Source organism: Chinchilla lanigera, unplaced genomic scaffold, assembly GCF_000276665.1.
Source record: "Chinchilla lanigera isolate Chin_1 unplaced genomic scaffold, ChiLan1.0 scaffold00136, whole genome shotgun sequence".
NCBI classification, from domain to species: Eukaryota; Metazoa; Chordata; class Mammalia; order Rodentia; family Chinchillidae; genus Chinchilla; species Chinchilla lanigera.
The window spans coordinates 1,346,122-1,368,720 of NW_004955537.1; the positions used below are offsets into that span (position 1 = coordinate 1,346,122).

The window sequence follows — 22,599 nt, forward strand, 5'->3', positions numbered from 1 at the left end:
TGGAGTAGTAATGGGATAATAACTTTTCTTAATGAGAGATAAACATATACTCCTGCCAATAATAGAGATGCACTTGACTTTTTCTATGCATCAAGTACAAGCATAAGCTTACTTCACAGGTGGCCCCTGAAATTCTCCCAACCTGCAGAATGGAAGGTGCTATGCTGGCCTCCTTTTCTGCCCGAGACTTGGAGAGGTGTAGAGGGCTGGCTGCGTGGCGAGCCTTGATCTGACTCTGATGCCCATATGATGAGCTAATGCACACAGTTCTTTCTTCTGGGATGGGAAAAGCAAAACACACACACACACACACACACACACACACACACACACACACACACACATCTGTCCGTAGAATGACAGAAAGGTCCTAGAGGACAAAACCCACACTGTCAGCCCTTCCTAGGAGGGGCTGCAATGTGGTGGGCTTTGGAGCACCCATTTTCTTCTGTATGCATTTATACACTCTTCCTTCTTTTACAACAATAAGTACATTTCCCTTTAGCAATTTAAAAAATGACAGAACAGTATAGATACGAAGTAGAGTGGGGGTTGTCAGGAGCTAGGGACATGGGGAATGGGAAGTGACTGTTCGTGGGTACAGAGCTTCAGTTTACAAGATGAAAGGGTTCTGGAGGCAGACGGTGGAGATGCAGGCACACTTACATGAATGCATTTAATACCAATGAACTGCACACTTAAAAATGGTTAACATGGGAAGGGTAATGTTATGTAGATTGTACCACGGTGAGAAACAAGGAAGTATCTTGTTTTTCAGACAGATAAACAGGGAAGGGCCACTGTGGGCAGAGGGGCCCACCTGTAAGGTGGCACCCAGCCAGGGCCAGAAAGACCAGGGCCAGCTCCTCTGCAGGCCCCACCTAAAGCCACAAGGGGAGCAGCCCAAGAGCTCACTTCCTGTGCTCCTGTGGAGCCAGAGCATCACAGCGTGGCCTCTGTGGCAGGCAGAGGGAGCCCCACATCCCACCTGGGCCCTGAGGTTGGCACCGATGTGCTCATAAAGGGTTAGGAAAACCCCAGATGCCTGGCAAGGGCCAGCCTCAGTAGGTCCCAGCACAGCTGATCTCCAAGGGCCTCAGGCTGCCTTGCTGGGCTTCCTACTCTCATCGCAGAGAAGGTGGAGCAGGCTGGCTCTGGTTCCCTGCTGCCCTCTGGACGTGCGGCCTCACCTTCCTACCCTGGCTCTGACGTTCATGGATGGAGCCAGCACGGGAAAGCTGAATTTGATCTGCTGGGAGCAAGGAATTGTGGAACAAATCTATTTTTATTTTTATTTCTACTGCTGTGGTGTATGGATCAATAAGAAAATCCAACAATCCAAGATACAGGAATAATCCTGGTGGGTCACGGCAGGATACTGGCAACTGAGAGGGGAAACAGAGAATTACTGGCATGCCTCATTTACCCAGTGTCAAGAAGTAGGAGAGGATGGCCTGGGGAGTCAGCCCTGACATCATCAGGACTGAAGCTCAGACTCTGGCCTATCCGCTAATAGCTGTGTGACCTCGGGTGAATCACTGAACCTCTCTGTACCCGCACCTCACTTTCCTCATGAGTCAGAAATGAAGAGCCTCACCTCTCCCCAGGTTGGGAGAGGATCACAGGAAACAAAGCACGCACAAGATTAGCATGGACCCAGCAAATGCCTATGTCCATCTCTCTTTCTCTGGCTCCTGCTTTGGGCTCGGGGCCGGTTCTGTAAGGTCCTCACCTCCCTCCCTACATGCCTGCACCAAGCTGTCCTTTCCTGGGCTCTCACCTCCGCACCAATGCCTGAACTGCGGCCTGAGAACACTGTTGCTGCGTAGGATCCTTCCTGTCCCCTGCTGTGTCCTCCAGGCCAAAGGCTCCCCACTCACATGGTAGCTGACTCAAGGGTGAGTGAGGTTTCCCCACAATAAGAGTGAGCAGAGATCGAGGCGGCAGAGCTCTGAGGTTCCGATACAGACAGACAGACAAGTCTGGAAAATACCAGGAACAAGAAGGCTTCCAAGGAAAGGCGGGGGTGTGGATAATAGAGGGGGTGATACATTTCCCTTATACTAAAGACGGAAAGAGGAACTCCAAGGCCAAGTGGATGGATTGTGTTCAGTGATGGGCAGAACTACACCACACCACCAACTCTGCACTGCAGAGGCAGGGAAGGGGTGCTGGTGTGCTGGAGGCACAGCCCAGGGGCTAGGGAGGTTGGGGGGGCCAGCAAGAGCAGCCGAGGCCCGGGAGCTGTGGCTCAGAGTCACATGCTGAGAGCGGCCAGGCTCACACAAGAGCGAAAGGAGTGACTGCCTGCCGTGCTCAGCCATCACACGTGCCCCCTCTCACTGACAGTCCCCACCGAACAGGACACTCATCCCAGGGTGCAGAGGAGATTGGCCTCTGTCTCAGGGGTCACTGATCTCAAGGTGAAGATGAAGAAAACTAGGAGCTTTTCACCCATGCTGCTTTCCCAAAGAAGGAACACAGGTTCTTCCTAGTTTATAGAGACAGAAGCCAGCGTTAGTGCAGGAATCCAGCACTTACTGAGTGCCAATGCTATCCTTATGTCATTGTCACACTAAGGCTATAGGTGGGCTCCATCAGTGCTCTCTGAAAGCTGAGGAAACCAAGGCTTAGAATATGGGAGACGGGACAGGTCTGCACGACAGAAGGAGAGCCTGAGGCTTTGGCATTAAATAAAACTAGATGTCAATGGTCCTTGTCACCGTGTGGCCTCCACCTTAGGGTCTGTTTCCTCACCTCTAAAATGGGAACAATAGCACCCCCCCACCAGTGTAAGAACTGAATAATGCAGGGTAGACTTTCCAAAACATGAGACCTTCTCTCTTCCTCTTTTGGTTATTTCTGATCTTTTAGATTTACTCACACCTACAATGACCTTGTCTTCGAAAATAAGATACTGTACTAAATTCCATACCAAGATCACTGCAAACTATTCCCAGGGAGGATACAGCGAAAGAAAAGAAGGTCAAGAGAGAGCCCGAGAGACCCCAGGGACTGAGAACCACACTCCCTCTGCAGGGCAGGGTGACTAATGCCCATTGAGAAGGTTGCGCAATGCACTGTGTGTCTGCGGGGAGACGTGCTTTCTGGCCCCACACAGCTGCCTCCTCAGCTCAGAGGGAAAGCCTGGTGACCAGGATCCTCTAGAGACCCAGCCAAGGTTCTGGTCTAGTGTCCAACCTGTCCCACTCCCACCTCTGCTGTCCCCACCCTGCCCCCACTGTTTAGAGTTTCCCCAAACAGAAAAGCCATGCCAGAGGAAGCTGCCTGCCACAGAGCCCACTTGGCCTGCGGCAGTGCTCTTCTTTGCTGGGGATGTGTGGGCACATTTTTCCATAGAAGTTTCCATTGCATCAGTTGTTTACGTTGTCACCACCTATAGGCAGGCTCTGTTTTCAAATCAGTGAACCAGAGCAGGCCTCATGGGGCCAGCCATAACTTACAGGGACAGAAGGGAGGCTGTCACTGTCACCAAGGGACCTGCAGCCCCGGGGCAGCCCTCAGAGCCAGCTCTGACCCTGGCTGAGCCACTCTTCATCTAAGAGTATTTAGGTGCATGGGGTACTGGGTTCGAATCCTACCTCCTCCACTTCTCAGCTTTGCTACCATGGGAAGGTTATTTAGCTGACATCTTGGCAGAGAACACGACCAGATGCCTGGCTGGATTTGAGGGAGGTGCTTAGAATGGTACCTGACCCAGGCACTAAACATATCAAGGACTGTGGACAGAATCTTCTTCTCCACCAGCCTGGCTCAGACTTCCATGCCCATCCGCTCCTCTGGACTCCTGCCTGCTCACTCTCCCTACAGCCAGGCAGACGCTCCGTGTAACCATCTTGCACCACAACCTCTCACACAGGCACCTCCAGAGGGTGCCTGCAGGGACAGTCTCCCCTTGGGATCCGCTTACCGGCCCACCAGGCTGCCCCTGGCCTCAGCACTCCCCCTGGGAAGTACCAGCTTTTGCCAAACACCCAGGTTCAGCATTTCCATGCCTCTGTGGTTCTCTCTGTGGAATGTTTTTCTTCATTTCACTGTGAGCAAATCCAGCCACCGGTAGCCTGAGGGAGCCAAGCTCACACGCTGCCTCCTCCACGAAGCCCTCCATGGCGCACCCCTTCTGGCCAGCGGTAAGCTCTTAGGGTCTCACTGACACTCTTCACTAGGGTGCTCACTTGCTCTCTCCTGCATGTGGAATATCATCCATGCAAGCACTTGTCAGCATCACAGACAAACCACACAATCTTTGAGGACAGGGTGGGGACGTGTGTGATTCATTTCGGTATAACTCAAGGAGCCTTGAACATAACTGGTGACAATAAGTGAGTGAATAAACACTGAGTTCTCTCAATTTACTACCCCTGGGCGACAAGGGAAAATATCTGTGGGTTTGCGGGTGAGGCTGAATCAATAGCCCAGTGGCAGCTGTGCGCTCTTCTTGGCTCTGTTGAGGGACCCACAGGCCCACACCGCTCCGCTCACTGCTGAGTGCACAGCCCAGGGCCAGCGGCCTGTCCAGGGACAGACCCTGTGCCTCTGCACAGGTGCTCCAGAAGTCCTCAGAGGCAGCTACTGGGAGTCCAGGGGCTGCGGCTGACTTCCCACAGTTCCTCGTCAGCTCTCGGGGAGCTGGCTCCCCAAGTCTCTACAGCCTACCAGCTTCTGTCCACTTACCTCCTGCCTCTTCCCCATCTCCCCACAAGTCCCCTCTGCACTGCCTGGAGAGGACTCTTGAGTCACAGCTCTGGCTAGGCTGAGGCTGGATGACACCCTGGGAGGTGAGGAGCCTCTCCCTTCTCCAGCACCCGCTCAGGACGGACCATGTTTGTTCTCCTGCAGACTTCGAGCACCTTCAGGGCAAGAACACGGCGTACCATCTGCGCCTCCTGTGCTGAGCACAGTGCTTGGCATGTGGGCGGCTCCACGAAGGCTGAATGAATGAGTGGTTGGAGAACAAAGAACATACTCCACAATGCCAGTCTGCCGGGTTGCTGCCCCACTTCACCTCATTCAGGACCTCCCTTTCCATGAACGAGTGGCAAGGGCATTTGCCAACCTGGCAGGAGTACTGCCCATTTAGACCAAAGGGTATTCGGGGTGCCAGCCACCCTGTTGTGCTGCAGCTCCCAGGGCTCAGGCTGGCCTGAAGTCACAGGACAGTTGGTGCCTTTGTGTTGGTCATGAGGCCTGGGAACCTAGGGATGGGCGGAGACTCTGGGGCCGGTCCAGAAGCAGGGGAGGAATCTGAAGGGTGCGCCCCCTCTGGCCACTCTGTACAATTCCTTCCCTGTTTTTGGCCCCTCCCAGATTGTGCCCGCCACCTTCCTATCTTCTCCCTCTTCTCTGAGCTCACCCCTGCCTGGCCCCTGAATGCCGTCTCTACCTCTGAATGTACAAAGCTAAGATGCAGCACGCGGGTTTGCGTGGGTGGTAGGACCTGGACCTGACTGACTGCACACTGCCATGAACTGACCAAGCAACCAAAAGCAAGTCACGTCCACCTGTAGACCTCAGTTTCTCCCTCTGTCAACCCAAAGACCTGAACAAGGCCATTTCTAAGGACCCCTTCTGTTCCAGCTCCCTGTCAAGTGGCTGATTTCTTTCCCGGCAAGAATAATTCTTCCCAATTAAAGACAAATAGAAAGAGCCATGTGTCTTTCTCTCCTTCCCTGAAAAGCTTTGGGAACACAAGTTACATCTCCTTGGGTCCGTGAAGAAATGTGCCCATTGGGTAGCAATTTCTATGCCCATATACCACCATATACCACTTGCATATCTGTTCTGTCCTTTGACTCTAACCATTACTGAGATAAGCATGGGTCACTCTCATTTCACAGAAGGTGAGGCTTGGGAGGCCAAGGGCTCACCCAAAGACTTTCAGCTAGTGGGAAGCCAAAGTGGGACCAGCTCGAAGGTGCCACACCACAAGTGCCCAGGCAGGATGCTTTAATAAAACTGCAGCTTCATCCCCCTGTGTGTCCCATGAGCTCTTGTCCTGAGGGGTGAGTACACAGCCCTCGTGGCGAGTGTGGGGCCCCGATTCCTAGAAGCCAGGCTCCTTCCAGGCCCAGCACTCCAGATGACTGGCTACATTGACAGCGAGGCTGTGCCCAGCAGCAAAGCCTGCATTTCAGAAGACTACAGTCCCTTCTGCCATCACAGACCTCCAAGCCTTTGAACCCAGCCCAGAACAACAGAAGCTCTACCCAGCAAGACAGGCGATGCCTCCTTCCTCTGGTCTCCCAAGCCCCACGCCAGCAGGCTCCCCCTCTTTTAGAAGAGGCCCAATTGCATGTGATGTGACCACCAAACAGAGTGGGAGGGAAGGCTGGGCCCAGAGCCCTGGATGAGAAGGGGAGGCTGCAATTCTGAGCCCTTTTCCAGCCTTGCTATGGTCTTGCATTGTTACTTTCAGAACATACTGGTCCTGTCTTCATATCATACTGTAGCCTCCAGTGGATGCCACACACACTTGTGCAGCGTACAACTTGCACAGCCATTCACAAACTATGGCTTCGGACTATCCTCTGCACACCACTTACCCCCACTGCAACCACATAACTAATTGTATAATTACTTCTTACCTCCTCATGGAATGCAAACTCCCAGGAAAGGATCACGGCCTGTTTGTTGTGTTCCTAAATTGTAGCCCAGACCTTAGCATGATATAACAGAAAACAGGCACTTAAAATACACATTGGTTTAATAAACTCACTTGGCCATTCACTTATGCATTAAATCTGTAGGATAGTGAGCCTGGCCTAGAGTTGAAGGAAGGACACTTATATTCTGGGCCAGCTTTTCCCTTTGTCTCACTTGACCTTTAAGCAAGGCTTTTCTGCTCTCTGGGTCTCAGTCTTCTCATCTATAAAACAGAGACTTCCATGCCTAATTTGCACAACTCCAAGGTGAATGCCTTCTGCCATTCTGTGCCTCACCCATCACCACAGGCTGGTTTCTGTGTTTCCAGGTCTTGCTCAGGGCCCTACCTATGAAAAGTGCTCAGTAAAGCCAGCAGAGAACAGCCTTCCTGCAGCCCCGGTGACACAAAGCCACTGTTGGGAGAGGAGTTATTGCTCCCGGACTGTATCTCTGGGACAGAGAAGTAACACTGATGCTTCCTTGGGGAAAAGCATCTTCAGTGGGCTTGTAGGACAGTCTTGTGTTCCTCTGGCTTCAAGGGACTTGCCAAGATCAGAGGGACAAAACGTCAGAGCCAGGACAAACTCAAGCATCCTGTGTGTAAATTTGGGGTCTTCAGCACGCACTGTAGAGTGCAGCTCCCACACACATGGACACAGCTGCTATGGACCAGCAAAGCACACACCAAGTGTCAAAAGTAGGAGAATTGACTTAGAAAGAGTGGGTCACAAGCTTTGAGGGGCTGGAGGGCTCCTGGAGGGAGAGAGGGCAGGATCTGGCTGGGGGACAGCATCTGCACAGTGTGCCTACAGATGAACCTGCTCAGGACTCTACAGGGCCCCATGAGGGGCAGTCACTTTCCTACCTGTACAGCTGTCTAGACAACAGGACCTGTCTCCCAGAGTGAGGCAGCAGACAGCATGTGTACAACCTCCCTCTGCTACTGCACCCTGGGAGGCCCTCTCCCACGACAGCCTGAGCTTCCCTGTCACATCGCCTGGGTGGATTCTGTGAGGCTGCTATAAAGAATCACCACAAACCCATGCTCCAAGACCACACACATTTGTTATTGGAGGGCTCTGGAAGCAGGAAGTCCAAAATGGATCTCACTGGACTAAAATCAAGGTGTCAGCAGGGCTGCTGGGGGAATATCTCTCCCTTTACCTTTTCTGGCTTTCTTGGCTCTAAGTCCCCCAAAGCCATCAATGCCTTGTCCTGACTTATTCACCTTGCAACACCCTGATGCTCTCTTCCGTCTCTACCTACCACATGTGAATTATCATGAAACCCCATAAATTTGTATAATTAAAATAATATATATGTATTATTTTTTACAGATCATTATGATTACTTCAGTTCACATGGATAATCCAGGAAACCACCATGTCAAGGCCTGCTGATTTGCAACTTTAATTCATTGCTGCTTTCATTCCCCTTTGTCACGTAACCCAACGTAATCACAGGTTCTGGGAATTAGGATATGGACATCTTTGCAGTGGGGTGTGTGGAGGGGTGGCATTCTCTGCTCCCAGTCTACATGAAACAGCTCCAGGGGGAGGCAGCCCAGAAGACGAGGAAGAGCAATGGCGGGAGAGGCAGTGGGTGGCTGGGTGTGGACAGGGTGGCAGCAGACACACTCACACCTGCGTGCGGCAGCAGCAGTGACTTCCTGGTCGCCTGTTTAGCACACATCACCCTTGAAAACTGTCATGCTTCCCCCCGGAGCAGGCACAGGCAGCTTCCACAGGGCCTGCAGGAGCAGAGCCAGGAATAACGCTACTGAAATGGAAAACAGCCCCTGCCTGGGCTCCACTTGCTCTCACTCTACTCTCCGCCACCACATGGAGGGAGGTTCCTGCGGGTCTGAGTTGGAGGCCCTTCCAGCGGACTTGGGAAGGACTTGGGGAGCAGTCCTCTTGCAGCTTGGCTCTGGAGAGGGGATGCAGGTGGGTAGATTTGTCCCAGGGATCTGGCTATGGGGCTGGGCTGGGAACCCCCATCTCTGCCACAGTGGAGAGCTTGGAATCTCCTCCTCCCCGGCCTTGCCAGCCCCTAGTCACATTTCCCTACAGGGTCTCAACTGCGCCTTTCCTAATCTCTTGCCACCAGACCCTGGGACCTGTTGGACACTGCCCTTCCTTCTCTGAAGCTCCTCCTCCTGAGCCCCTCCAAGAGCAAGCTCTTTTCCATTTTGAAGCCTCACCAACCGCATCATTCACTCACAGGTCACGTGTTTCTTTGGCTCCGGAGAATCTTCTCAGTGACCGTGTATTTTCTCATGCCTTATTTCCCATTCCATCAGAAGGAAGCAAGAAACACACCTCCCTATGGGGCACCACGCTAAGCATCCTTTATGCACTGACTCCTGCAAAACCTCACCTTAACTTAACTGCTGTCATCCCCATTTGCAGAGAAAAAGCTGAGACTCAGAGAAGAGAAACAACTTGCCCAAGGTCACACAGCAGAGCCAAGACTGGACCCCAGTGTGCCAGATTCTGAAGCCTGGGGGGCCAGAGGAGGAGACAAACAGATGATCAATGCTAAATGCTAGATGGAAGTTTTCTAGTTTGCTTCCTAAAAGCCCTGAGCCACTCAAGGTGTCTCTACGTATGTCTCTTTGCTGTTTATCTGGAATTCAACGGAAGACTTTATGTGGGTTTAAAAGGTTGGAAGGTTGGTGGGAGTAGGTTCCATTACCTACAATGTCTGGAGACCAGTGACTGGTGCCAACCCCAGCCTTGTACCAATGACGAGACCCAGGGCTCAGGAATAGAATAGATTTGCCCAAAGGCAAGGCTTCCCCTGCTGCAACCAGGGAGTTCCACCTTTGCCTCCTTGCTATTCCTTAGGAAAAATCCATGGCAGGCTCCAATTAGCCCTTTGCACCACTTGGCACAGAATTTAGAGTCCAGTGTGGGGTGGGTCCTCTTTGCTGCTCCTACAGTTCTGCATACTTGGTGGCTGAGCAGCTTGACCTCTCAGTCGCATGTCCTTGTCCACACAGGAAGGACACAGTGAGGGGTAGCAGGTGCATCTATGTGGATGAACTTGAGAAGGCGCAGACCTGCTTTCATCATAGTCATGAGTAGTGACACTGGGATCATGGATCACAGTGCTGGCCCCTGAGCTGCTGCCCTACGAAGATGGAAAGAGCCCTATATTTAGAATCAAAAGCCTCAGGCACAGTCCCACTTCCGATGCTCACCTCTTTGTAGCCTTGAACCACCCACTTGGTTTCTTTGAGTCTTACTCTGGGAGATAAAAATGTCTCCCATGAGGAGCTGGTCTAAGCTGAAATGAGATAACAAATGTCGAAATTCAGGAAGCACAGGAATCCTCTGGGTTGCAGAATCCTGGGCTCCACCCCTTCCCACTATCCGATCCTACAGCTTATGGGCCAGAGCCCGGGGATTTGTATCCCTCCACCTTCCTCACCTAATTCTACCGCAGGTCATCCATGGATCACACTTGGAGAAACCCCTCTAGAAAGTGCTCAGCATGCGCTTGCTAAATTGATGAATCCATGAACATCTGCTCAGCTGCACATGCTGCAGGAAGACACGGACCAGAGGAAATAAGTAATTTTCTCCAAACACATTTCCTGTGAAGTCCAGTGATGGGAATGGGATGGGGGGGTGTAGGACAGGCGGGAAGAGGATGCAGTGACAGTTCTTTTCTCCAAGGAGCTCTTCCCTTAGACCGGGAGAGACCTGGCTGGAGGGCCGCGCCCAGCTGCCAGGATGCACCTGGGAGCAAGTCCCCTGGGAATGAGTTCCAGGGCCTGTTCTCTTCAGCATCTTCATGAAGACAGGAAAGAAAAAACTGAAAATATGCTCATTAAATCTGCATCTGGCACCCGATTTGGCGGGGTTGCCAAAATTCTGTAAGACTAGAATTAAATTAGCAAATTGGAAGTAAAATGATTTTAAACAGGCATGATGGAATTCATTGGAGCCAGGTGGAAGCTGGTGGGGGAAAGGAATTAGGAAAGCCCACATCCCCCGAGTGGGAAAGCCTCACTGAGATCAGAAACAGACAAGGGACGAAACAGCGAACAGAACGGCCTACCTGGTTAAGACTCCCACTGGGGATATGACAGTGACCAGAGAACCTCAGTTCTTTTACACGTTGCTGGGCAACACCCAGCAAAGGCTGTCAGGCCTTTCTTCATGAGAGTGCCAAGGAGAAAGAACCCAGAGCTCTGCCTGGGAATGAGATAGGGTGGGCTCCGCAGGCTGGTGGTGCACTTGGGTGGTGACCATGCATCTGCGTGGTTAGCTCTGCTGTCATCCCCACTGTATCCCCACCATGTAATCACCACCGTGGAGATGGACCTGCCAGCAGCGGGGGTGCCACAGACTCTAGCAAGGAAGGAAGAGGCAAGAAGAATTCACTGGGCACTTACTAATTGCCCTGCACTGCACTAGACATTTGTCAAGTATTATCTCATTTAATTGTCGCAATATTCTTGCACCGTAGAGATTTTTCTTTTTTCTCTCTTCATTTTCTTGAGCTTTCTTTTCTGTTTCCTTTCTTTAAAAGTAGATAATTTTAAAATACAGAAGTATTTAATGTAAAAAGTGGACAAGCCCACCTTCAGCCTCCCAAATTCTATTGCTATTCATGTTTTACTGGTTTTACTCTGAGGCTGTTTCCATGAGCAGAAAAACATATGAAGTGTGATTGAAAAATGCAGTAAATATTTAAATTCTAAAAATATTTATTACCGTAAAAGGCACATTGCTGTCAATCCCTCTCTAACTCCCCGCTTCAAACACCCATTGTTCTTGCCACTTTCTGAAACAGTTCTGGAAATCCTCTTCCTGGGTGTCTTTAGTTGGGTTGTTCCGGCCGCCTCAGTGTTCTAAATTGATTCAAAATGTTTACCTTTCATGGTCATTTTGCTTTTGGGGGAGAGACAGAGTCATGCAATTTTCTGGTGAAAAAGTGGATGAAGACACACCATAATGTTTTTAGGAGCCTGCCTTTCCATTGGATGGCCCTTGGCAGCAGCATTCACTGTATTTTTGATCACACCTTGTAAAGACACTCAGAAAAGAGGACTTCCGGAACTGCTTCAGAAAGTGGGAACAGCAGTGGGCTAAATATGCTTAAAGCAGGAGGGAGTATTTGGGGGGTGTTAATAGCAATGTACTTTTTACTGTAATGAATTTTTATGTGAACATTCATGCATATTTCAATCATATCTCATATTACATATGCACACACATTTAACTTTTTCTGTGTGAAGACAGGATTGTACTAAACATATCACATAGAAACTGTCTTCCAGCTAAGACTATGATGTGAGTGTCCTTCCCTGTCAGGCCCTGCGATTCATTTCTTCCTTTTCAATTAGTTACAAAGTATTGCACGCTATCCACATGCTGTGAATTGTGTAATTGTTGCCACTGATGGACACGGAGGTTATTTCTAATTTTCCTCTACTCTAAGCAATGCTGCAGCGGAATGTCCTTGTACCTTTATATCTCGTGTGCATATGTTTTTCTATAGCTGGGCATTGCCAGATCAAAGTAGGTATGTGTACTTCTGATTTTCACTGTATCAATTTAGTCTCCCTGCTCTGCTTGGTCCTTACCAGCACTAGTTCTTCTCTATTTAAAAAAATTTGCCACTTATAGTCAAAAATCATCTCATTTTAATTTATAATCCTTTCTGTTTCAGTAGTTTAAGCATTTGTCGTATGTTTATGAGTCATTTTTACCTTGTAAACTACCTGTTTATACTTTTGCATGTAAAAAACGTGGCTGATTGTTTGGTTTGGTTTTTTCACTGGTTGACGGAATCTTTTTCATGAGTAACAGTGAACACAGCACTTTCTCTGCACAGGCCCTAGGCTCCCCACAGACATCACAGCACGGAACCAGAGCACTGGCAGGTGATGAGCAGCCAAACAAACAGAGGCTGAGGCTGTGGGGCACTTGCACGAGGTCACACGTGGTCAGGTGAGGGGCAGGCTGCGCTAGCCCGTCCATCCTCACATTAGCTGTCTCCGAAGCTTCCCACTCCCCGCCCCACTCTAACCTGGAGGGAAAGGAATCCCCCTTCAAGCTCCCCTCTGTATTACTCATTGTTTCTTTTATTTGCGCAGTCCTCACTCGCCAGGTGAGGGAGTGAAGTTCAGTTTCTCACAAGAAGCAAGCATGACATGGAATGGGTCCCATGCGCTTGGGAACAAGACACACCTGACCCTGTCAAATAAGGGGCAGGCTATGGAAGGGGCAAAATTCACACATGGGGTCAGAGCCTGGGAAAGGGAGGCTGAGGCGGGGCCAGCGCTGGGAGGGCTCTGAGGAGCAGCAGGCAGCTAGCAGGACCAGGCAGGGGGACAAAGATGGGCCTAGTGGGACACTGTCACCAGTGGGTGGTGCCCGGCCTCACCCGGCCTGCCCGCTGACCCATGCGTGGCGGGGCACGGAGGACTGTGTGCAGAGCCGTCCTCCACAAAGGGGTGTTTAGTCTTTAGTGGCATTTTCTAACGTGGTTCTTTCTGAGCTTCTAGAACACCGATGCCACAGATGGGTTTCTGGGTTGCAGTGCTTCCACTGAGTTGTCACATGGGCCTGGTGACCCTCACCGCTACAAAAGCATGCAATATGGCGCTTCCGCCTCCCGTGAGCACAGCATACAAGGACGGGGGAAGGGTCATTTGCATGCCAAGTGCCACTTTCCTTCTGAGAAAAAAAGAAATTAAGTTAACAAAACAGGAAAAATGTGATAAACTGACAAGCTGAAACTAACAGGCACAAACACGTTTTAGAGCTACTGTATATTCACTTTCCTTTTTTAAAGCTTTGACCTCAGATAACTTTAGTGATTTCCAAAATGCTTCTCTACAAAACTGTAGTCCAGCTACTCACGTTTATTTACATGTGCGTGTACGTGTGTTTTTAATCAATCTTGAAAAGATGCCCATAATACCTACTTCATATACACTCACATTCATAACATTCACACACTCTTCTGCTAATTTCCAATGCACTTTTGCATATTAAAGGCCCTGAGAAGTCCTGCAGTATAAGAGCCTCCAAACTTTCCCAAAAGTACTTGGCTATAGGACTTTTATTTTCTTCCCATAACACGTCTCCATATCTGGTGTCATTTATGTTCTAAAAATACACCTAGTGGGACAGGTGTATTTGTGGAACATAAAGACTGGACTTCTATATTTCACAAGATCAAAGCTTGCTTAAAATAAGAGTCCTGTTTGGAATGGACATCCTAACCTTTGAACTCTCACTATGTTCTAATAGGCCATGCAAAAGATTCCCTGCATGCCTGAGCATCTTTTACCTCTACTGTAGATCAGCCAGACACCGAATGCCCACATGCTAGGCAAGGATGTGTGCAGTGGCCACAAGCCCTCCAGAAACTGTTGAGAACTCTGTCTGCAGAGAGAGGCTAAGCCCTGGGGCTCAGTGTCTTCAGGGAGAGCCTGAACCAACCCCTTGCTCTGGGCTCACTGGATTTCATTAGGAGGGTCTCCCGAGATCCTTGTAAGCCAAGTTGTTTTTTGTTTTTTAGTTTTTCTTGAGACAGGGTCTCAGTATGCAATTCAGGCTGGCCTTGAGCTCACTCTGTTGCCCAGGCTGGTCTCGAACTCACAAAGATCCTCTTGGCTCAGCCTCCCAAGTGCTGGGATTACAGGCATGTGCCACCACGCCCAGCCAAGTTACTTGTTTTATGAATGGAGAATTAGGCCCCAAACCTCGGAATGCCTTGGCTGCTGGTCTCTTTCCTTCACTCCATGAGCCATCCTCCCTGGATTTAAATACTTTCTACTGTCAAGGAAAATCAGATCACCTTTAAAGGCTGTGTTAGTTCTCCAATTCTGTTCTTCCCACCTTGTGCCTCCTTCCCAGGCACCAGCCACCATACTCCATGCAGTCACAGGATACAGTCCACGAACAAAACTGTGCTTCCATCTGCCTCTCGCAGCAGCAAGTGAAAATGTCAGTGGACCTCACCAAACGCACAGGGCATACTTAGGGTGGCCTAAGGTGTCAGAGACACGGTCCACTTGACGTTCACTTGGGGAAGTTCCTTGGGGGAGACGCCTCGACGTCCCTCCACCACTGTGATTATGGCACTGGTTTATAATCTTGCTTTTTCTCACAAAGGCTACTCCAGGTGGCACGCCTCAGGTGACCAGCAGGAGCAGAGATTCGCTCACTGAGTGAGCATTACAGCTTTCCCAAGTAAGCAACCCTGAGGATGCCAAATAGTATTTCATGCAGCTTCATCCACTCATTTTTAAATAAACTTGTCATTTCAGAATAATTTCAGACAGCCAGAAGAGTTATAGAGACAGAGAGAGACTTCATATACCAGCCATCTAGCTTCCTTAGACTAACATCTTACATAATGATGTATATTTGTCAAAATGAAGAAATTAACATCGGTGTATGACTGAAGTGCAGATTTTATTTATATGAGGTATGGTCAAAATATATGATGAATATTGAAAGAAAAATTATTAGAGTAAAAGATACATTGCCATTAATCCCTTCAGAATACCTATCCTATTGGTCTTGCCACTTTCTGAAGCAGTTCTGGATGTCTTTTTCCATGAGTGTCTTTACAAGGTGTGGTCAGAAATGTAGTGAATGCTGTTGTCAGGTGCCAGTCGATGGAGAAACAAGCTCCTAAAAACATTATGGTGTGTCCTCATCCACCTTATCCGCTGGATCTGGCACCATGTGACTTCAAGCTCCCCAAAGTCAAAATGACCATGATTCAAACATTTTGAATCAATTCAGGACATTGAGGCCGCCATGAAAACCCAACTCAAGACCCTCAGAAAGATTTCCAGAACTGCTTCAGAAAGTGGCCAGAATGATGGGATAAGTGTGCTTGAAGGGACTGGAATATTTTGAGTGGGATTAACAGCAATGTGCTTTTTACTATAATAAATATTTTTAAAGCTTAAACATTCGCTATGTTTTGGTCACATAGTCTATTTCATGCTTTTCTGTCCTAGGGTCCAATTCAGGACTCACATAATATTCAGGCATCACACCTCCTGAGTCTCAGGGTTCACTGTTGTTTTCAAGAAACAGGCCCCTTTCTCTGCTGCTTGCACGGTGTGATGCAGGAGACCACGGTAGGTCCCAGAGTCCTCCCAGAGTCTCCCATGCGGAGAAATTGTGTCCAGTGGGCTGCAGGTCTGGGCTGGGGGCGTCCACTCTGCCCTCACTCATGGGACAGTCATGGGCTTTTCCTTCATGTACACAGTTCTCAGAGTCCTCATCCATGCTATGGCAATGACTCCTTCTGCCGTGGTAGAGAGCCGAATAAGGCAGTTGGTGTGGACAGTCACTTGCAGACTTAAAGTTCTATCCAGTGGTCACTCACTGCTGTTATTATTACTTATGTTACTGTAACAATTGCCATTAAGTAGACTCCTGTTCTGTTTCCAAAGTGGGGCAGCCCAGATCCGAGCAGCCTGGTTGACGACCATGCAGCTATAAATGAGACATTGCCATAGACCTCCGTGGACCCCACAGAGAGAGAAAATCCTCCTTGAATGAGTTTAGTAGGTTCCACATTCCTTCACACTGTACCCATGGGCCACCTCAGCTCCCCTGACTACCAGACACAGAAGAGGCCAGGAACACTGCCTCATCATCTTCACACTGCTTTATTTTTTCTTCATGGCATTTACTCTGACAGGTCACCCCTTTCCCTGTTCCTTGGTCCATGGCCGCCTCCCTCCCTCTGCTGCCTTAGCAGCCCCGGCGGAATACTGAGTGCAGCCTGTTTGGGACACTGCTGCACCCCAGGGCCTAGAGCAGCACCTGGCACTTCGTGAGTGCTCAGCAGACATTTGGTAACCAAGTGGCGAGCTGCTCCGCTTTACTCTGCGGCCTCTTGCTCCATCCTGCACCCACCCCCCCTCCCAAGCACACTGCTGACTTCAAATGAGAGACATACTGCTGGGGAAGCAGCTGGCTCAGAGCCTTTTGGGTTTTCTTTAAGGAAAAAAGAAAAGGTAATGTCTTTCCTTTGATTTAATTTAATGCCCTTCATGTCTCTTTTCCTGCCTCCTGTCTTGTGACTGAGCCTCCCAATTAGAAACCACCATCTCTGCCCTGTCCACAGCCTGTCTGCTGGCTTCTCTGCAAGATCAATTCCAATGGAGTCCAGGCTGGGAAAGGCTGGCAAGCTCCTCACACCCTGCAAGCCCACTCTGCCACCGTGTCCACTCAGCACGTGCACACAAAAGGCCCAGCAACTCCTCACAGCAGGAAGAAGGCCAGGGACTTGCATGAGCCACCTGCAGATGAGAACATGAGGTTCAGAGAGGGGAGGGGGTAGGCAAATGACACACAGCAACTTTGCGGCAAGTCCATGAAGACTCCTGGACTCAGGACTCTACGCCCTGACCCTGACTCCTCCATGGCTGGAACCACTGCCCTAAGCGCATCTCTCACCAAGAGGCAATGCTTACAAACCTGAGCTCCACTCTATCTGCCTACACCTGTCTAGCGCTGGCTCTCTTGAACTTGGGCACTGATGGGTTAAAATGATTCTCTCAAAACAGCAACATGTAAGAGAGCAGAGCCAAGGGCCAGACAGAAGGGACATGGGGGTAGAACTGGTGGAGAGCCAGCATTTTATATCAGCATCTCTCCTAACACTCCCAGTGCTCTGCAGCAGAGGTGCTGTAACCACATTCTAAGTCTGGGAAAGGAAACAGTTTAGAAATGCAGCAAATCTCACAGCAAATAAGTGGCAGAGGCAGCACCAGGGTGGAGTTCCTCTTGGTAAGGAAGTCCTTGTTCTCTCTGCAGGCTACTCTATCAGAGCCCTTGGAACCTAGACAGCCCTCCAGAAATGGTGGGGTCCTTAGAACAACAAAATCTACCTCTGGCAAAACAACATGAAAGATCCCATTGCAGCGATAAGCAAACCGAGAGTGGAGAGGAAATACAACTTGCCCATGGCTCTGAGGCTACTGGGAAGATGAAAATGCTGGACCCGGAGCTTCTTGAAGATCTAGGCCTTGTCCTAGCACTTATCCCAGGGCTGAGCCCAAGGAAGGATTCAACACACTGTAGAATAAATTAATGAATGGCAGGAGGTGAGAAGGGCCATCCCGAGACCCCTGCAGCCAGGTTTTCACCCCTACTGACCCACCGCTGGCCTCAGGACCAGGACAGTAGGCTGAGGGAGGTAAGCATGAGTCCGAACTCAGCACTGACCTCTACGCCTTCCAGGCCCTCCCAGCCTATGGATGCTCAAAGGCGGGGGAAGCGGGGCTGGCCATCTTCCCCTCAGTGCTCAGCTCTCCACCAGAACTGGAGCTTCACACGGAAGAGGCTGAGGAGGACGGCAGCACTGGCCCTGGGCCTGCTGATTAGGACATGAAATGGACTCTTCCCCTGAAAGGCTGGCATTGAGGGCAAATGAGTACATTATACTGACTCTGTTGATAACAGCCAGTGACCAATATTATAGTTCTTATTATTACCAATAATTTTTCATAGTAACAGCTGAAACCACCTGGTTAGTATTTACCTATTCCATGCCCAGCACAGAGAGCTCAGGAGACATCTGACAGTGGTGGTCTCTTATACCCCACATGCCACCTTGCAGGTCAAGGTGAGCATTCCCATCTTATAGATGGGGAAGCTAAGGTTCAGGACAGAGAAAATCTCTTGGTCACAGTCCCTGGATGGAAGCCAGAAGATGTAAATATAGGCCTGAGGGACCCCACAGCTCATGCACATGCCATGTGACTCCTGTGGGGATGGGACAAGGGGGTTTGAGCCATAGCCAAAGCCAGGCGGAAAGAGGAAGCCAGAAGAGGGCCTTCCTGCCCTCCTGGGCACCTACCCTCCACGTACCCTGAAGCCACCTCCAGAAGCTCTGAATCAGATGATGGGGATGGAACTTGGGACACTGTTGTTCCAAGGCCTCAAATGGCAGTGATAGGCATCTGGTTGAAAAGCCACTGTTGCAAATGATCAGGAGGCCATTTCCTCACCTCCATACCCTCTGCTAGAGGATTTCAAAATGTTTTTTATAAAATGCATTTATTAGTTTGCAAAGAATATCACACCTCTGAAGCCCAGAGCTCTTATGCTTCTAGAATTCTCAACAAAACAACACTTCTGATCATCCTCAAAGGTTTGTCTTTATGTTTCACTCTGTCCTGTGTAACCTCAGGCAAGTCAGCCAAATGCAGTCGTTCTTAAAAGCCTGCTCTATACCCTGAATCCAGGGCTGGGAAGTCTGGGGACACAGAATGGATGAGAAAGTCACAATCTCACTTAGCCCCGAGTTCCTTGCCTATAAGATGGGTACCAACAATTACCCAGTACCAACTCCACGCCAAGCCTTGACACATGGCTTCTCACTCGGCTCCACCCCCAAGATCCTCGGGAGGTCAGCTGCCCTGCAACCCCACTTTTCAGTGGAGGAAGCAGAGAGGCAGGATGGTGAGGTGCCTGTATGAGCCTACAGCCACGTGTGGCAGTACGTGAGCTCTCCACACATCCACCCCCCACAGATCAGTACACAGAGGAGCGCAGGGAATAACAGGAGAGAGTGCTCTGCAGCGGATCAAGAACCGCACAGATGTATGACATCATGGTTATTAATAATGGAAGCAGCACAACCAATTCACAAACCATCCAGATGGACCACCTGAACTGTCTCGAACCTCCTACAAACAGCATGGAATTCTATAACAGCACAGCACGGTGTAGCCCTGGGAACCCAGCCCTCTCCTTCTTATGTGTGGGGTAGACCCAGTGAAGCTCACAGCCCTCTGAGAAGGAGAGGCAGTCAGGCCACTCAAGCCCAGGATGCCCGGAGTTTGGCCTCGGTGATTAAGCCAGAAAGATAATTAGGGCCCAGATCAGCACCTACAGCTCCCCCTCTAAAGGTGTTGGCAGGGGAAGCAGCAGGGGACCCACTGCCAGTGTGGCCTCAGTGTGGTCCCTGACCCTGGCCCCTTTCTTCTGCAGGGCCTTTGTACCTGCTGCTCCTTGGCCCGGAATATGCTTCACTCAAAGCTTTGCAAGCCGCCACTTTTTCGTTATTAAGTTCAGGACAAACATCAACTGTGCCAAGGATGAGAATGTACACAGAGCCCCAGGTCTGCTTCCCCTGCTTCTCCTGACAGCGCTGCTGACAGTCTTCATCCCTTGGCTGCTGCTTGGGTTTCTCCACAGCCCACATCACTATGTAACTTCCTCTGGGCCTTTACTACTCCCTCTTTCTCTTCCCATTGGAACGCAGCTTCCTTGAACAAAGGGATTAGATCATTTTCACTACTGATATTCCTAGAAGGCTGCCTCGGGCCCAGCAGGCACTCCGCAAACATGTTCAGCGCATCCCCGGGATGCTGCTCTGGGTCAGGGCCATCAGTCTCTGTCTCTGTCTCTTTCCCCCTACATGCTAATGGTCTCTTCTATATAGGGCATTCTACTGGGCACTGGGGTCTGAGCCCTCATAGCACTTTGACAGATTATTAAACCTAACAGGATGGTAGACCCAGAGCTCTGGATGTCCCTTCATATGCAACCAAATGACAGTTGACCAATATGGGCAAATACGGCAGAAAAATGGGGAGAACTTGGAGACACCAAGGAAATGCAGAATTAGACTGGGCCACAAGGGCTTCCCACATATGCAGTACTCTTGGGGATCTGGTGCAGGTTTCCTGCCAGCCCGGGGGACACAAGGACAAGGGAGTTCTCTGCTGAGTAGTTTGGGCCACAGTCTAAACACAACAGGATGGATGTGTGTGTGACAGAGTGGGCGTAGGAGCAGACACGCGTGTAAATAGGTGCACGGGATAGAGTGGGAATGTGTGTACAAGTGGCTATGTGCATGCGGAGGCGTGGATGTCTGTACAGGATCAGGGATGTGCAAATGAGTGTGTAAGATTGAGTGTGTGGGCACCTGTGTGAGCTGGTGCATGCCTGTACAGGAGCAGGTATGTGTGCAGGAGTGTGTGTGTGTGTCTGTGAAGAATGCCGTGGTACATCGCTGATCTCTTCATGACACAGCTTCCACGTCTGGTTGTACATTACACACTAAAGTGCCAGAGACGAATGGCACACAGTAGGTGCCTGATCTTCCTTAGTTCATTCAACAGAAAGTCATTTAAATCTTCATGTTTCCCAAATACTCTGCAGGTATTTACATAAAGCAGCAAGACGGTTCCAGGGGACAATTTTCTCAGCTTCGGGATGTAATTCAATGAGGTGAGAGCCCAGGATGGGGAGTCTGGTTCTGGTCCCTCTTTTACCACTGACTACTGGGTGATCTCGGGCCATGATCTAGCTGTGTGACCTCAGATGAGCCACTTACCTGCTCTAGGTTTCTCCATTAGAAGAGGGCAATTAGAATTTAGCTATCCAAATTTGGTTGCAACTATACGACACATGATCTTTCTAGGCAGCTCCTGCGGCACTGTTTCCCTGTGGAATTTGAAAAGGGGCTCAAGCCAGAGAAACACGGGGTCTGACAAAATCAAACAGGTTCTTTTGCTGTAGGACTTCTCAGAGCCTCTAATTTTCTAATGTAGCTTATGATTGGCCAGATGAGTGACAAAGCCCTCGGAGAAACTTCCAAACTCACTCAACAGGGAAACCCTTACTTGCGGATTAGCCTTTAGAACTAACGTTCCACGGAACACACTTTGGGAAATGGTCGCAGGCACAAAAGAACACTTATTATGTCTCCCTTTCTGCAGATAAATGGAACAGAAGCAGATAAATAGAACAGATGCTCTAAGTCCCAAAGCAGAGCCATGACAAGTGCTAGCCCAGAAATCATCCAAACCACAGCAACTGGCACGTGCATAGGGCTTGACATTTACAAACCATTTTCACTTACATGATCTCAATTCTCCCTGGCAACACACCTCAAAGGACATTCATTCCCCCCCCTTTTTCAGATAATAAAACACAACCCGAAGGAGAAGGAGATCATTCAGATCCGCACAGAGCCATTAAGCAATGGATTCAGGACTTGGCTCTACAGATTTCTCCTAGGTCCTTGATCGAACTGTCCGCGAATACATTACATTTTTATATGTAAGCAACTGTAGCTTCTAGGTAGAGACCCCTGCAAGAGATCAAGGCTGACACCTGCACCTGTTCTGCAACCACCACAAGTCCTGTCTGGAGCCCAAGCACCCTGCGCTGGACAAGGGGGCAGGGAGGGTGCCCCCAGAAATGCAGAGAGGGAGCCCTCTGGAAACACCCAGGCTGTGAGGCAGTAGCAGATGCCTGCCAGTGGCCAAACTCCCTGTCTTTCCAGGCATGGCCGGAGGCTGCACACCTCACCCCACCCACCCCCGTCCTGCAAGGGGGAGGGGAGAGCCAGAGCGCTGCTAGTTTAACTCACTCTCCGTAAGTGGAGCCCAAGGTGGTTGGCGCTGACAGTCTGAAACTGACAAGGCCTCCTGGGGAAGGCGGCCAGGGCTGCCAAACCCATTCAGCAGTTCCCAGAGAGTGTGGGTGTGCCTGTCCTCCGGGATGAGCACATTCCAGGGGCCAGGGTCTGCGCGGGACACAGAGGCTGGGCATGTCAACGGCGAAAGCGGCTGTCTGCGTCCAGAGTGAGTGTGCGAGAGAGAAGTGTGTGAACGAGGAAACACTTGTGTCACCCTAGGATGGTGACAGAAGTAGTGTCCGTGAAACGCTAGCGCAGAACCTGTGCACCGGGCAATCCCAAGCTGATGAGGAGCCTCGCCCGCCCTCACCAGGGGTCCCGCGAGTTGGACCCGAGGTGCCCACCCTTTTTCTCCCGCCAATCCCTTGGCCACTCGCCTCGGGCACGGCGCTGCCCAGCGCCAGGGCTACCAGGCCGCGGCGGGCGCGCGGTGCGGGGCGCTCCTTGCTTACCTGCGACTGCGAGGCTCGCGGCTCCGGGCTGGGCTGCGCTGGGCTGCGC

The 22,599-nt window shown here is 50.5% G+C and overlaps 1 protein-coding gene across 5 annotated transcripts in view; it reads right to left on the reverse strand.

Annotated features, from left to right (window-relative positions):
* The window catches only part of Hivep3 (human immunodeficiency virus type I enhancer binding protein 3), a 334,231-nt gene that overhangs the window by 90,838 nt on the left and 220,794 nt on the right, over positions 1 to 22,599 (reverse strand). The window contains exon 1 of one of the 5 annotated variants that reach the window (XM_013507771.1): positions 22,551 to 22,584. The exons of 3 other annotated variants lie outside the window; for them this stretch is intronic. The gene's annotated coding sequence lies outside the window, so the exon portion shown is untranslated. Of the gene's footprint in view, positions 1 to 9,868; positions 9,889 to 22,550; positions 22,585 to 22,599 lie in introns of those variants that run through there. One more of the 5 variants, XM_013507770.1, reaches the window with a different exon arrangement.